Below are 13,222 nucleotides of genomic sequence, written 5' to 3' on the forward strand. Positions count from 1 at the left end.
AAGCCGTCTTTACCGCTGTTTAATCTGAAACTATCTCCTGACGTAAAATACTCCCTTCGAAACAAGAAATTGTGGTTAGTTCCGTTTTCCAGGACGGGTCATGAATGGAGCAGCTTTGAAAATCGTACAAGAACGTTTCTAAATGAATTATTCTCAAAAGATGGAAATCTATACAGCATGGAACCTGCCGAACTTAAGGCGTATCTACTGAACTTTGCACAAATGTGTGTGCAAGCGATCACTGCTCAAGGTCGAAGGTCCTTAATCTTTGTAGTAGCTTTTTCGCTTTTGTGTGCCTCATTTCTTTTTCAGTGTTCTAGCAATGTCGTGTTGTTTAAGTACATGACTTCGCGATGCTATTTTGTTGTACTGTATGCCAACAAGTGCACAGACCTTTTCAAGCTGTCTTCTGACAAGATTTTTCTCCCTCTGCCCTGCGTTTCTGTGTAGGAACACAAAGATCAATATTCGATTTGATAGTGGGCTAATTCTGCTGCGTCATGAAGCACGCTTCGCGAAGCGAGACGCACACAAATTAAAGGAGACGGATAATTATGCGCGCTGGCGTATTTATAGTTTTTTTTCTTTTGCGTGTCCCGTTTAGGGCTGTAAGCTTCATGAGCCAGTGGTTGTTGCTGAATTAATTGCAATGCAGGTTTTATCAGTCCTTCTGAATAATTTAGTTTTTGCTTAGCAATGGTGGAAACGCTGCATCACTGGTGATAAAGCGTAGAGCTACAGCTCAAAGTTGTCGCCACGCCTTAGTGACCTTCACTTCTTTGAGTTTCTACATATCATGGCTGTGCAGAAAACCGTTGTGTATCTGGTATTTTCTCCTTATCCCGCCTCTCTCGATGCGCGCTGCTATAGCAACGAAGCTAGGAACGCATATAAGCTGTGAAACCGCCGTATGGTCTCTGAAATTTCAGCATCCTTCAACATGATGCAGCCCCGAGACTGAGCTCTCCCGAAATGCAAGACGACTGGCTCCCACCGCGGCTACAGCGTGCCGAGTCTGTACACGCAGTACGAACGCGCTGGTCAAGGTACAGAAAGACCACGGCAGCATGCACGCTGTCCAGTAAAAAAATCGCAGTAGGAATATCCAGCGCCAACCAGGTTGGAACGTGCAGTTCAATGGAGACGGAGGAAACTGGATCTAGTCCTTCAATTGGCCTGCCGTGCCAAACCTGCGGCGCCCGTTCAGAGTGCATGGTCGATTTTGATCGCTGGCTGGTGGGCTGCCCTGTAGAGACGGCATGAGCCACACAGGATTGTGCGCGCTGGCGCTGCTTTTGTGTGTGAATACAACGCCGCCCTCGTGTGAGTGGCAGCAGGTGGACAGGTTTGGCTTTGGGCTGCAATGCAAGGCAGTCTGTACGTCCGCGACTTCCCTGTTATTAGAGCAGCTGCGTGATGGCAGGAGTGACTGACCGCGTCGAATGGAGCTGCAAGTTTTAGAGGTGTTTTAAAACAAGACTAAACTTCTCTGATGATTTGCTGCTGAACGTTAAAGCAAAATTCGGACTTAAAGCCTATGCAGAGGCGGGGGACAATTGCATTCGGCACATTTTCAGGAGCTACTATGAATAATGTCAACCGCGATTGTGGCATATCGCAGCGTTTGATACACAGGTCTGAGTCGATGGTTTGTCCTGTTTTATAAAGGCAGCCTTACACGACTGACAACTTTATTCTTGCTCCGACCAGTGGCTTAGTACAAAATGTGGCTTCAGTGTAACGGTGATGCTGACTCTGCGTTAATGTGACAGGCGTCATCTGGGCTTCGACTGTTTAACACCTTTTGTTGCGCAAACAAGATCGCCCTCTTTAACAAGCAGTGTTATAAAACAGCCCGACTGCGTGATCACTGGACGCACTTTTCATATGCACTAGACATTGTGCGTGGATTAAAACGGCCAGGCAAAAGTGGCGACTTGTTCCTTTTTTTTTATTCGACAAGTATGCCACAAGGCATAGGTTTAAGCAAGGGGCAAGGGAGTCTAGAAGAAGGTTAGGAGCGGTGAAGAGCAGTTGTGCACAGTTAGAATGACTTACGTAAAGCTTATTAGCGGGATGCTGTAGTTATTTTGTAAGAAGCACTGTACTCTGCTGTTATTGCTTGGGCCAAGCAGTGGCCTGCAGTATTCTGAAATAAATAAATACTGAAGTACGTATCACTAGACTCCTTCAAAATTATGCGCACACTTAATCTCCGCCCTAAATAATGCCGCGACAGCGTTAATAGTTAATTGCTATTCTGTTTAATTATGAGTATGTATTTCTAATTACACATCCTCATTAGCATACATCAGTAGACATACCAGACCATGTGATGCACCAAAGAAACAAAACTCTCCTTCTAAGTCGAACGAACATGCCTCAGAGGCCTAGGGGCAGCGTGTCGGTTTCGGAACCCTCGGGTAATGGGTTCGATTAGCAACAAATTACCTCAATTTTATTTTCAGAGTAATTAGTTTGCTTTAGATCCTTGCGTGTCATTATGACATTTCAGTCATGCTAAGACCTCAAAGCCGCAATTTAAGCCGAGTTTCAATCTCTTTCATTCGACAGATGATAGTGTGACGTCACAGCAGTCTCGTCCAGTCCTGAACTAGAGTGAAAGTGCGCACATTTTCTCCGAACGTACGTCTAATGCTGCCGCTTTAAAGCGTTTTCCCTCATGAAACGCCTCCGTAACGCCATGGGGCTATAGCTTGGAGCGTTGCCCAAAGGAGTCGCTGCTCGACAAGCGGCCGCCGGAGCGTGGCAGTTGGTAGCCCGCCGTTTGCGAGGCGTCCGTCGCGTTATTGGAGCGTGGCTCTGGAAAACCGCACCAAGCTCACTGTGTACTACAGGAGTCCGTATGTGTTCATTCGCCTGCAAAATGATTCAGAATGCTTGTTCTCTCGAAAAACCTCTTTTAGATCTTTCTCGCGAGGCAGTCGCTTGGTAATGATACCAGCGTATCGAGCGAGCGCGTCACTTGTACTTTCTACTCCTTTCAGGCGCTGGACGTGCATGGTTGCGAGGTAATGAAACTTAATATGCGCACCTCCATGGCCTAAAATTTGGCTCTTTAGTGTGAGCAGAATACTGTGAGCAGAATACTTTTGCGGTGCGCAGAATACTGTGTGGGAAAAACGGTCTATTTAACTTGTGTGTGCATCACATACACCTTCCTGCATTTGCACGGTCCTCAAAACGTTGTTTCAAGAAGTGGGCAGGTCATATGGAAATGCTATGGACTGATAAAAAGCCGGGATGGAAAATAAAGCTTGTGTTTTATGTGGGGTTTAAGCCGCACAGCTGCAAGTGCGACATGAGAGGCAACCGAGTGGAGGGCTTCGTACTCAGTTGGACTGCGTGAATCTTATGAGACACACTGATATCGTACCGTACAAGCGCATCCTGATGTTTTCGCGTTTCTAGTGGCTTAGCGCCCCGCCATGACACTGGGGACAGTTGAAACTGAAACTGGCTATTACGTAACGCGGGAACTATGCGCAGCGTGGCTCTCAGTGGGCCCTAAACGAGTGCCCCCAAGATTTTCCGCCACCGTCGAATGCGACTACGCTCCATGGCAGTAGAGTGACGGCTTCCTCTCGAAAGCGCGTACGTCTCGCCGCGACGCGGTGCACTTCGTAGCCCCTTGAACGACTTGGCAGTGTGCCGCCAGGAGTGCGTCGCCCAAGGCTGGGGACGCCCTGTCGTTGGCGCGTGATCGCAATGCCGCCGGCTGTCGTCACGTGGGCTCTCTCCGCTTGCGCCGTCCCGAGTTGGTCAGACTGCGCGGGAGCTCGCTGACGGAGAGGCAGCGTGGCGTCAACGCGCAGACCGGGGACAAGTTCACAGAGGTAAGCGCGTGAGCAGAGCCCCAGGTGGCGCTCGTATATTGAATTCAGGGAGCGCTAGCACACCGATAACTGCGCTCCCCTACTGCGACCTGCTTGCGCGGGTACCCGACATCGCCTGCGAGGCAACAGGTGTGCGCCACCATACGCGATCATTTACGCAGGCGCACACGGTTCCTCGTGAAAGCGCATCGCAGGAGGTGATCACGGATCGCGCTATGATGAAACTCTCTTATGTCGCCCGACGATTTACAGCTGCGTATTGGCCTTTCTACCTTTTCCATCGCAAGTAATTACCTCTTTTCGATTGCTTGCCCAAATGAATTCGCTTCAACGAAGCCGAACTTTCAACCTTGCAAAGAAATGTCTATTATTTTTTGTCCCTTCTTGAACTACGCGAATAAAACTAAAGCCGCGAGAGCGATGTCTCAGCAAGTAGTAGTGACCGGATTCTCAGTTTAAAAGCAAACTTGTTTCTCAAGACTTTGTCGCATAGACGAAAACAACAAACTGGATTATTAGTTCTTAAGGAAGGCGGGGGGATCTGCACAGCGTGCGAGGACCTCGCCGACGCGTCTCGTTCGTCTCCCCTGGAAAACTGCTCTCGCTCGATGCTTGGTGTCGCGCAGCGCACCTGTCGACGGATCACGTTGCGCCGTTATTCTTCGCTTGCGTGATGCCGTGACTTGGGAAGTTTGGGAGTTCGGAGTACGAATGCGGGTACGCTTCGTGAACGCGTGGTTTACGTAGCACGGCGTCGGATATCCTGGGCTGCGGTATCTGTGTTATGACAGGCTTCAGAACCAATGTGCAGCCGATCCCCAGTAAGCATGGCTCGAAAGTGAGTGAACCGGGAAGAGTCGGATACGTACGGGACGCCTCGTGATCGCTGCGCAGCTTAAAGTGTCTTGTGCTGGCGTGTTTGGTTCGCCTGGCTTGTAAGTAATCGGAATGCTAACACGGCTTTTACTTTCAGATATACGCCTTCCTGTGTTAAAGATTCGATGATGACGTAAAGAAGTGCTTTCGTTGCTTTCTGCCGAAACTTGTGTTGACCGTTCTGAATTTCTTTTCAACCTCTCTCTTTCTCTACTTCGGCCGAAATGCGGACCTACTCTAAGAAGCCGTTATATTATCATCAGGGATCCCAATCATCCTCGAATGTTTTTCGTCTATATAATGTTAGATACGATTCAGTCGCCACGTTTTCCCGCTCAGCCGGTTTCTTTGCTGGTGCGCGTCTTCACAAGACAGTGCAGCCTCCTGCGTAAAAAGAAATAAGCGAAAAGTAACCGGCGCCAACGATGATGGATCCACGCCGTAGACAGAATGTGCCCGAGGTGATGCGGTGTGGATAGCGTGCATGAAAAAAAGTATGTCACCTTGTAGTGGCTCCTTTAACAGTAGCAATGTTTAAGCTATATAGATTTTATTTTTAATTTTTGCCTTCTCCACGTCATGACTGCACGTTAGAAGGAGTGCTGAGGATACAAAGCAATAGCGAATTTCTAGAGCTCTCTATATAGGTCATACTCAGGAAGTTTGCCGACTTCACTTGACATTAGTAATTCACAATTTACTCACATACCGTTGACATTAGTCTTCATTTTGTTTTGTTTTTTTCGCGCATCATGCATGGTCGATTAAAGTATGTGGTAAATTCTACGGGCGAGGGGCAGATGTAGTAGTTGTTTTCTGAAATAATTAAACGAAAGCTTCTATTACTTTACATCAGTTGGCCTTGGCGAAACATCAGGATACATCGATCATTATTTAGAAACCACCCATCATGTAAAGCCCTCACCCAGGAGCCCTTGAGATATCTGTAATAAATAAAAAATTGAACTTATATTTTGGTCGAACTATTTTTCTTTAACTTGCCTCATTTGCCTTTTAGCATTGGCGAGATGTTGTCTACATGCCATTCACAATTCCTTGCTGGAATTTTATTGCTGATATATTGCTTCATGCACTCACCAAAAAATTTCAGTAAGGAAGGATGTCAGGCAGGGAGACATGACCTCCCCACTCCTATTCACCGCGGATTCGGAACAGTTGACGGTAAGAGCTGGTAGAGAATGCGTTAGTAATCTGCGAGTGCCTGATGACATTGCCTTGCTAAGTCACTCAGGGGATGAACTTCAAAGCATGATAAATGGCTTACAAAGGCAGAGCAGAACGGTGGGTGTCAAAGTTAATAGGCAGAAAACCAAAGTAATGTTCAACAGTCTAGCAAGCGAACAGCAGTTCACAATTGGCAGCGAGGCTCTGGAAGTGGCTAGGGCATATGGCTACTATTGCAGGTAGTGACCGCAGATCCAGATCACGAGACGGAAATAACAAGAAGGATAAGAAGGGGTGGAGAGCCAATGGCTGGTTGCCTCAGATCATGATTGGTAGTTTACTTATATCCCTCAAGAGGAATGTATACAACAGCTGTATCTTAACGGTACTCATCTACGGGGCAGAAAAGTGGAGGCTAACGAAAAGGGCTCAGCATAAGTTAAAGGGACCCAGAAAGGGGGTGTCAGTAAAGGTGGGATATGTCTGGGTTGTTAAAAGACGACAGTTCATAATTATCCCCCAGCAAGAATTATTTTAATGCGTATTGTGGAAGCTGAGTTATATGCAGAAAAAATTTGAACTTCCGCGTCTTCGCGCCTTTCCTTCTCCCCTCGCACGCCAAAACGGCGGCGCTCCTCTGCCGGCCCCACTAAAGTCACTGGAACGGGAAAAGTACCGCAACCATCACCGGAGCCGCCATATTTGGTCCAGCGCCGCTGAAGCGACGGCCGCGCGCAGTCTCTACGCAGACATGAACTGCACAAGCGTCACTACGTGACTGGAAATGCTGTGCACGCTTATCTCGGCCCATAAGAGCAAGTGCTACGCAATGCTCCGGACGATCTGTGTGCCGGCGGCCGCGAGAAAGAAGCGAGCGGACCATTTATGGCGCTGACGTGGTCATTCCCCGCCATAAATGGTCCGCGCGCGCTGGCCCGCCGGCGCGGCGGCGAGAGAAAACAATTGCGGTACTTTTCCCGTTCCAGTGACTTTAGGCCCCACTCACTCGGCCCCTCCCCTACCTCCGCCGGCTGTGGCGCGCGCGGAGTGGCCGCGGCCGCTGTAGCGCGTGACGTCTGAATGAGTTTGGCACTGAGAACCAATGATAAACCGCGGCTGCTGACGTCATTTGCAAGACGTGACGTCATCTGCCAGGTTTTCGTGCGAAAGCCCGGCACCGCGCGTCGCTGCGAGGTGCGAAAGTGGGAATTTTTAAAAATATTGCTACGGTTGTGCTTGTGCTTGGAACGCTCGTGCTTGGTGCGCTCGCGCTTGGAACGCGAAGAGGACGAAGTGCGTTTCTGCGGCTGGGCTTCGCGTGCCCGGTTATTCGGCTGCGTGGCTGTAAGCTGTTTCCCTGTAAATATATTTTTCCCTTTTGGTGTGCACATCTTCACGTTACATTATTGGTGTGAGGTGCGGGGCACAGCCACAGCATGCACGGAACTCCGCAGCGGTCGTCAGCTCGCCGGCTCTTCAACCATGACCAGCGAAGGGGCCGCTCCGTCGGCGTCCGCCAACCCGGCGTTCATCATTGCCCATCCGAGAGATCCTGGGACCTTCAACAGAACGGACGGCGTCGACGTGGAGGACTGGCTCGCAATGTACGAGCGCGTGAGCACACACAACAGGTGGGACCCGACCCTAAAGTTGGCCAACGTCATCTTCTACCTGACGGGCACTGCCAGGGTATGGTTCGAGACCCACGACGATGAACTCACCAGCTGGGATCTCTGCAAGCGCAAGCTTTGTGACCTGTTTGGTAAGCCATTCGGGCGTCAGCTCGCTGCGAAGAAGGAGCTCGCATGCCGTGCACAAACGTCCACAGAGTCCTATGTATCATACATTCAGGACATATTGGCTCCCTGCATGAAAGTCGACGCCACTATGTCAGAGTGCGACAAAGTAGGTCACGTGCTCAAAGGCATCGCAGATGACGCCTTTAACCTTCTTGTATACAAGGACTGCGGAACGGTTGACGCAATCATCAAGGAATGCCGCCGGTTCGAACAAGCGAAGAGCCGCCGAATTTCTCCGCAGTTCACGCGGTTGCCGAATACGACTGCGACGTCGTCCTGTGTAGACTCGACTCCACCGAGCCGTCTGCCGACATATGAGAGCCTGACACGACTTGTGCGCCAAGAAGTAGAGGCAATGTCCCCCGTTGCGTTTCATCCACCCGCAACAGACAGCACTCCAGCAGTATCCCTTATACAGGCTGTCGTTCGCAAAGAATTTGCCAATCTTGGGATTCAACCTGTTTGCTCAGTTAGTGCCCCATATGCTCGCCTCATGTCCCCGGAGCTCGGTTCTGAACGTGCATACTACCCTCGACGCAGCCGCAATCCAGATGAATGGAGAACACCTGATGACAGGCCCATCTGCTTTAACTGCTCCCGAGTTGGCCACATATCTCGACACTGCCGAAGCCGTCCGTCCTCGACCTACAGCCGCTACCCGCCGGGTTCTGCATATTCCCGCCGCTCTCCCTCGCCCTCGGAAACGACCTCTTCTGGCCACCACGCTCAGACCCCGCTTACCAACCGTTCGTCGTCACCTCAGCGCCGTCGATCTCCATCGCCCCGACCTCGCCGCCCTTCGTCGCCGGCCCCATATGCCCGCTCTCGGTCGGAAAACTGATGGCTGCAGCGTCTGGGGGTGATGCTGCTCTGACGACCCGACCAGAAAACCCTCTAACTCTTCATGCTCATCGGAACATCCTTAACGTCGACGTGGACGGGGTCCCTGTTACCGCTCTGATCGACACTGGAGCGCACGTCTCAGTCACGAATGCTCGTCTTCGCCGTCGCCTAAGGAAAGTGCTCACTCCTGCCCCCTCAACTGTGGTCCGTGTTGCAGATGGCGGTATGTCTATTGTCGTCGGAATGTGTACTGCTCGTGTTTCAATAGCCGGCCGCCATACTTCTGTGCTCTTCACTGTCCTCGAACACTGCCCTCATGACATCATTCTCGGCCTTGACTTTCTCACCGACCATTCCGCCCTTATAGATTGCGCCACAAGCATCGTTCAACTCGCTCTACCTGTTCCTTCAGAGCCACCGGATCCAATTGTTCACCGACTGTGCACCGCCGACTTTGTCCGCCGGGACCCCGATGCCGCCACTTATGTCCGTTTCTCCTCTGTCCCGCCAGTTCCCGATGGTGACTACATCATTACTCCGGTTCCTGATGTGCCCTTTACACGCAGTGTTGCCCTTGCGCATACAGTTGTCACCATGTCGGCAAATCAAGCGTCCCTTCCGGTTCTCAACTTTGCCTCTTACGTTCAGCCGCTCCCACAAGGTATGTCGCTCGCCACGCTGTGCCCTGCTGCCGAATGCGTCGTATCGGCGGTGAGAAGCGTCCCACCCTCGTCGAACTGCCGCGACTCTGACGTCCCACCACCTGATGAATATGCAAAAATGATTGCTGCTGACCTCTTACCAGGGCAAGCTCACGACCTTCGGTATCTTCTGTCGTCTTTTCGCGACATCTTTGACTTCGATGACCGCCCTTTGGCTCGAACATCTGTGGTCACGCATCGCATCAACACCGGTGACGCAGCTCCTATTCACAGACGACCCTACAGAGTGTCCAGTACAGAACGCACCATCATACAGCAAGAGGTGGACAAGATGCTCAGTAAAGACATCATAGAGCCCTCGTCGAGCCCTTGGGCCTCACCAGTTGTGCTGGTTAAAAAGAAGGACGGCAGCTGGCGCTTTTGTGTTGATTACCGGCACCTAAACAACATAACAAAAAAATACGTCTATCCACTCCCAAGAATAGACGATGCTTTGGACTGCCTTCACGGAGCCAAATTTTTCTCTTCAATTGACCTTCGGTCCGGGTATTGGCAAATCTCTGTTGATGACAATGACCGCGAAAAGACGGCATTCGTCACACCGGACGGCTTATATCAGTTTAAAGTTATGCCATTCGGTCTCTGTAATGCGCCAGCTACCTTCGAAAGAATGATGGACTCCTTGCTTCGCGGCTTTAAATGGTCCACATGTCTATGTTACCTCGACGATGTTGTGGTTTTTTCGCCCACGTTTACCACGCACCTCGAAAGACTGGCGAGCATTCTTTCTGTCTTCCGTAGAGCCGGGCTACAGCTCAATTCGTCGAAATGTCAATTCGGTCGCCGCCAACTCACCATTCTCGGACATCTAGTCGACGCTTCTGGTGTCCGCCCGGATCCTGTTAAAGTTAAAGCCGTCATGGACTTCCCTATTCCCCAGTCGTCTACGGATGTGCGCAGCTTCGTCGGCCTCTGCTCGTACTTCCGCCGTTTCATCAAAAATTTTGCCGGCACCGCTCGCCCCCTGACCGACCTTCTAAAGAAAGACACCCCTTTTACCTGGGGCCCTGCCTAAGAGGAGGCCTTTTCTTCGCTAGTCGACTTACTCACCTCCCCACCTATTCTGGCCCATTTTGATCCGTCGGCTCCGACTGAAGTTCGCACAGACGCCTGCGGTTATGGGATTGGCGCCGTGCTAGCCCAACGTCACCAAGGGCAAGAACGCGTTATTGCATATGCCAGCCGCCTCCTTTCTACAGCTGAGCGAAATTACTCAATTACAGAGCGCGAGTGTCTAGCTCTTGTTTGGGCTGTAGCTAAGTTCCGACCGTACCTGTTTGGCCGTCCATTCTCCGTAGTGACCGATCACCACGCCCTTTGTTGGCTGTCTTCACTGAAAGACCCCACAGGCCGGCTCGGACGTTGGACGTTGCGCCTCCAAGAGTATTCTTACACTGTTCATTACAAGTCAGGGCGTCTCCATCAAGACGCCGACTGCCTGTCTCGGCACCCTGTAGAGCCGCCTGATCCTGGAGACAACGACCTCGGCCCGTGCCTCTTCGCTATCTCCGATCTGGTTAACATCGCGGACGAGCAGCGACAAGACTCTTCCTTGCGTATTCTCATTGATCGCCTCAACTGTGCCAGCCGAGATCCTTCATTGCAACTGTTCGTCATTCAGGATGGCGTCCTATACCGCCGCAACCTTCGTCCTGACGGACCTCCGCTCCTGCTAGTCGTTCCCCACCGTCTCCGTTCATCTGTCCTAGCGGAACTACACGACCTACCGACCGCAGGCCACCTCGGCGTCTCCCGCACATACGATCGGGTCCGACGCCGCTTCTTTTGGCCTGGTCTGTACCGCTCTGTTCGGCGTTACGTTGCCTCCTGCGATCTCTGTCAACGCAGGAAGAGACCATCAACGTTGCCTGCTGGCCTTCTACAGCCTATTGACGTACCTCTCGAACCATTCTACCGTGTTGGACTCGACCTTCTCGGACCTTTTCCGACGTCCTGCTCCGGCAACCGTTGGATTGCTGTCGCGACCGACTATGCGACCCGGTACGCTATCACGCGTGCGTTACCAACAAGTTGCGCAACCGATGTCGCCGACTTCCTATTGCAGAACGTCATCCTTCACCACGGCGCTCCACACCAATTGCTGACGGACCGCGGCCGCTACTTTTTGTCCCGAGTAGTTGACGATATCCTCCGGTCCTGTGGCACGCAGCATAAGCTCACTACAGCTTACCATCCCCAGACGAACGGGCTTACCGAGCGCCTCAACAGGACTCTGTCCGATATGCTATCCATGTATGTCTCGCCCGACCACCGCGATTGGGACGTTGCCTTGCCTTATGTAACATTTGCTTATAATTCGTCGCGGCATGATACCACCGGCTATTCTCCTTTCTACCTTCTGTTTGGTCGGCATCCTGCGCTGCCATTGGATACATTACTACCGAGTTCTACTGCCTCGACCTCAGAGTATGCACGTGACGCCATCTCCCGAGCAACTATGGCCCGTGAAATCGCCCGAGACCGGCTCACCGCATCTCAGACCTACCAGAAGTCAGTTTACGACCGCCGGCATCGCCCAGTACACTATCCGCCGGGCTCACTCGTCCTCCTTTGGTCTCCTTCTCGCCGTGTAGGTCTCTCTGAGAAACTTCTACGTCAGTACAGTGGCCCTTATCGAGTTCTCCGTCAGGTGACCGACGTGACCTACGAGATTACACCTCTTCATGCTCCGACGTCGTCCACTAGCCCTTTGACTGACGTCGTTCATGTAGTCCGTCTCAAACCGTACCACACGCCTGCTACATCATCCAGTTAGCACCGGGACGGTGCTTTTGCCGCCGGGAGTTATGCTACGGTTGTGCTTGTGCTTGGAACGCGAAGAGGACGAAGTGCGTTTCTGCGGCTGGGCTTCGCGTGCCCGGTTGTTCGGCTGCGTGGCTGTAAGCTGTTTCCCTGTAAATATATTTTTCCCTTTTGGTGTGCACATCTTCACGTTACAATATTGTAAATTTCCCGCCCGGTTCTGAGGTCTCGTACGCGGCATGGACGCTCGGTGGGTGGCTGTACTCCACATAGTGCAAGCATTTTAATGCCAAGCTCAAACACCCCGTTCTGTGGCTCTTTAAGGACAACGCCGCGATCTATGCAAAGAAAAATGATAGGTGTAACGTTAAAAGATAGGAAGAGGGCAGAGTTGGTTAGGGATCAAACCCGGATTAATGACCACCTAATCGAAATCAAGAGGAAGAAATTGACTTTGGCAGGACATGTAATGCGAAGGCAAGATAACCGCTGGTCCTTCAGCTAACAGAGTGGATTCGAAGAGAAGGCAAGCGTAGCAGGGGCCGGCAGAAAGTTAGGTGGGCGGATGAGATTAAGAAGTTTGCGAGGATACGGTGGCCGCAGCTGCGAAGGACAGGGTTAATAGGAGAGATATGGGAGAAGCCGTTGTCCTGCTGTGGGCGTAGTCAGGTCTGACGATGATGATATGCCTTCTTCAAACTGCTGACTACGCAGCTATAGCGTGACTTTACAAGCCGTGTTCCTGTCGTGACGTTATGTGTTCCAGCGCTTATGAGCGCGTGTATCGCAAGAAGAAAATCTGATTGTAAGCACCGTGGAAACACATCCCATTGCCAGGGTTCGCTGTGAAATGTATTCTGTTGTATTTTCCTCCTGGGTTGTTTTTCCCTCGCTGTGCTCTCCCGTCGCAGCTGGTCGCATTTTCTCCTGAACTGCGTTGGTTCTATTTGAAAACGGTGCCGACTGAGCCCTGTTAAAGTTGGTTGTCATTAAGTGGCTACATTGAGCAGGCGGAAAGTTGACGTGTTAATTGTTAAAGTTTAATGTCTACGGAAGGAGGTAATGGCAGGTGTGAAAGTGCGAACTCATTTCACATTCCGGGCTAGAAGCGCACGTATACTTTGAGTCACTTATTACGACGCATGGAGTAAATTTATCTACCGCGATATGGTGAAAA

At 51.3% G+C, this 13,222-nt stretch overlaps 1 protein-coding gene across 4 annotated transcripts in view; it reads left to right on the forward strand.

Annotated features, from left to right (window-relative positions):
• Positions 1-13,222, forward strand: part of LOC144102129 (alpha-N-acetylgalactosaminide alpha-2,6-sialyltransferase 5-like) — a 90,739-nt gene that overhangs the window by 14,530 nt on the left and 62,987 nt on the right. The gene's annotated exons all lie outside the window — the stretch shown is intronic.

Source organism: Amblyomma americanum, chromosome 8, assembly GCF_052857255.1.
Source record: "Amblyomma americanum isolate KBUSLIRL-KWMA chromosome 8, ASM5285725v1, whole genome shotgun sequence".
In the NCBI taxonomy this organism is placed as follows: Eukaryota; Metazoa; Arthropoda; class Arachnida; order Ixodida; family Ixodidae; genus Amblyomma; species Amblyomma americanum.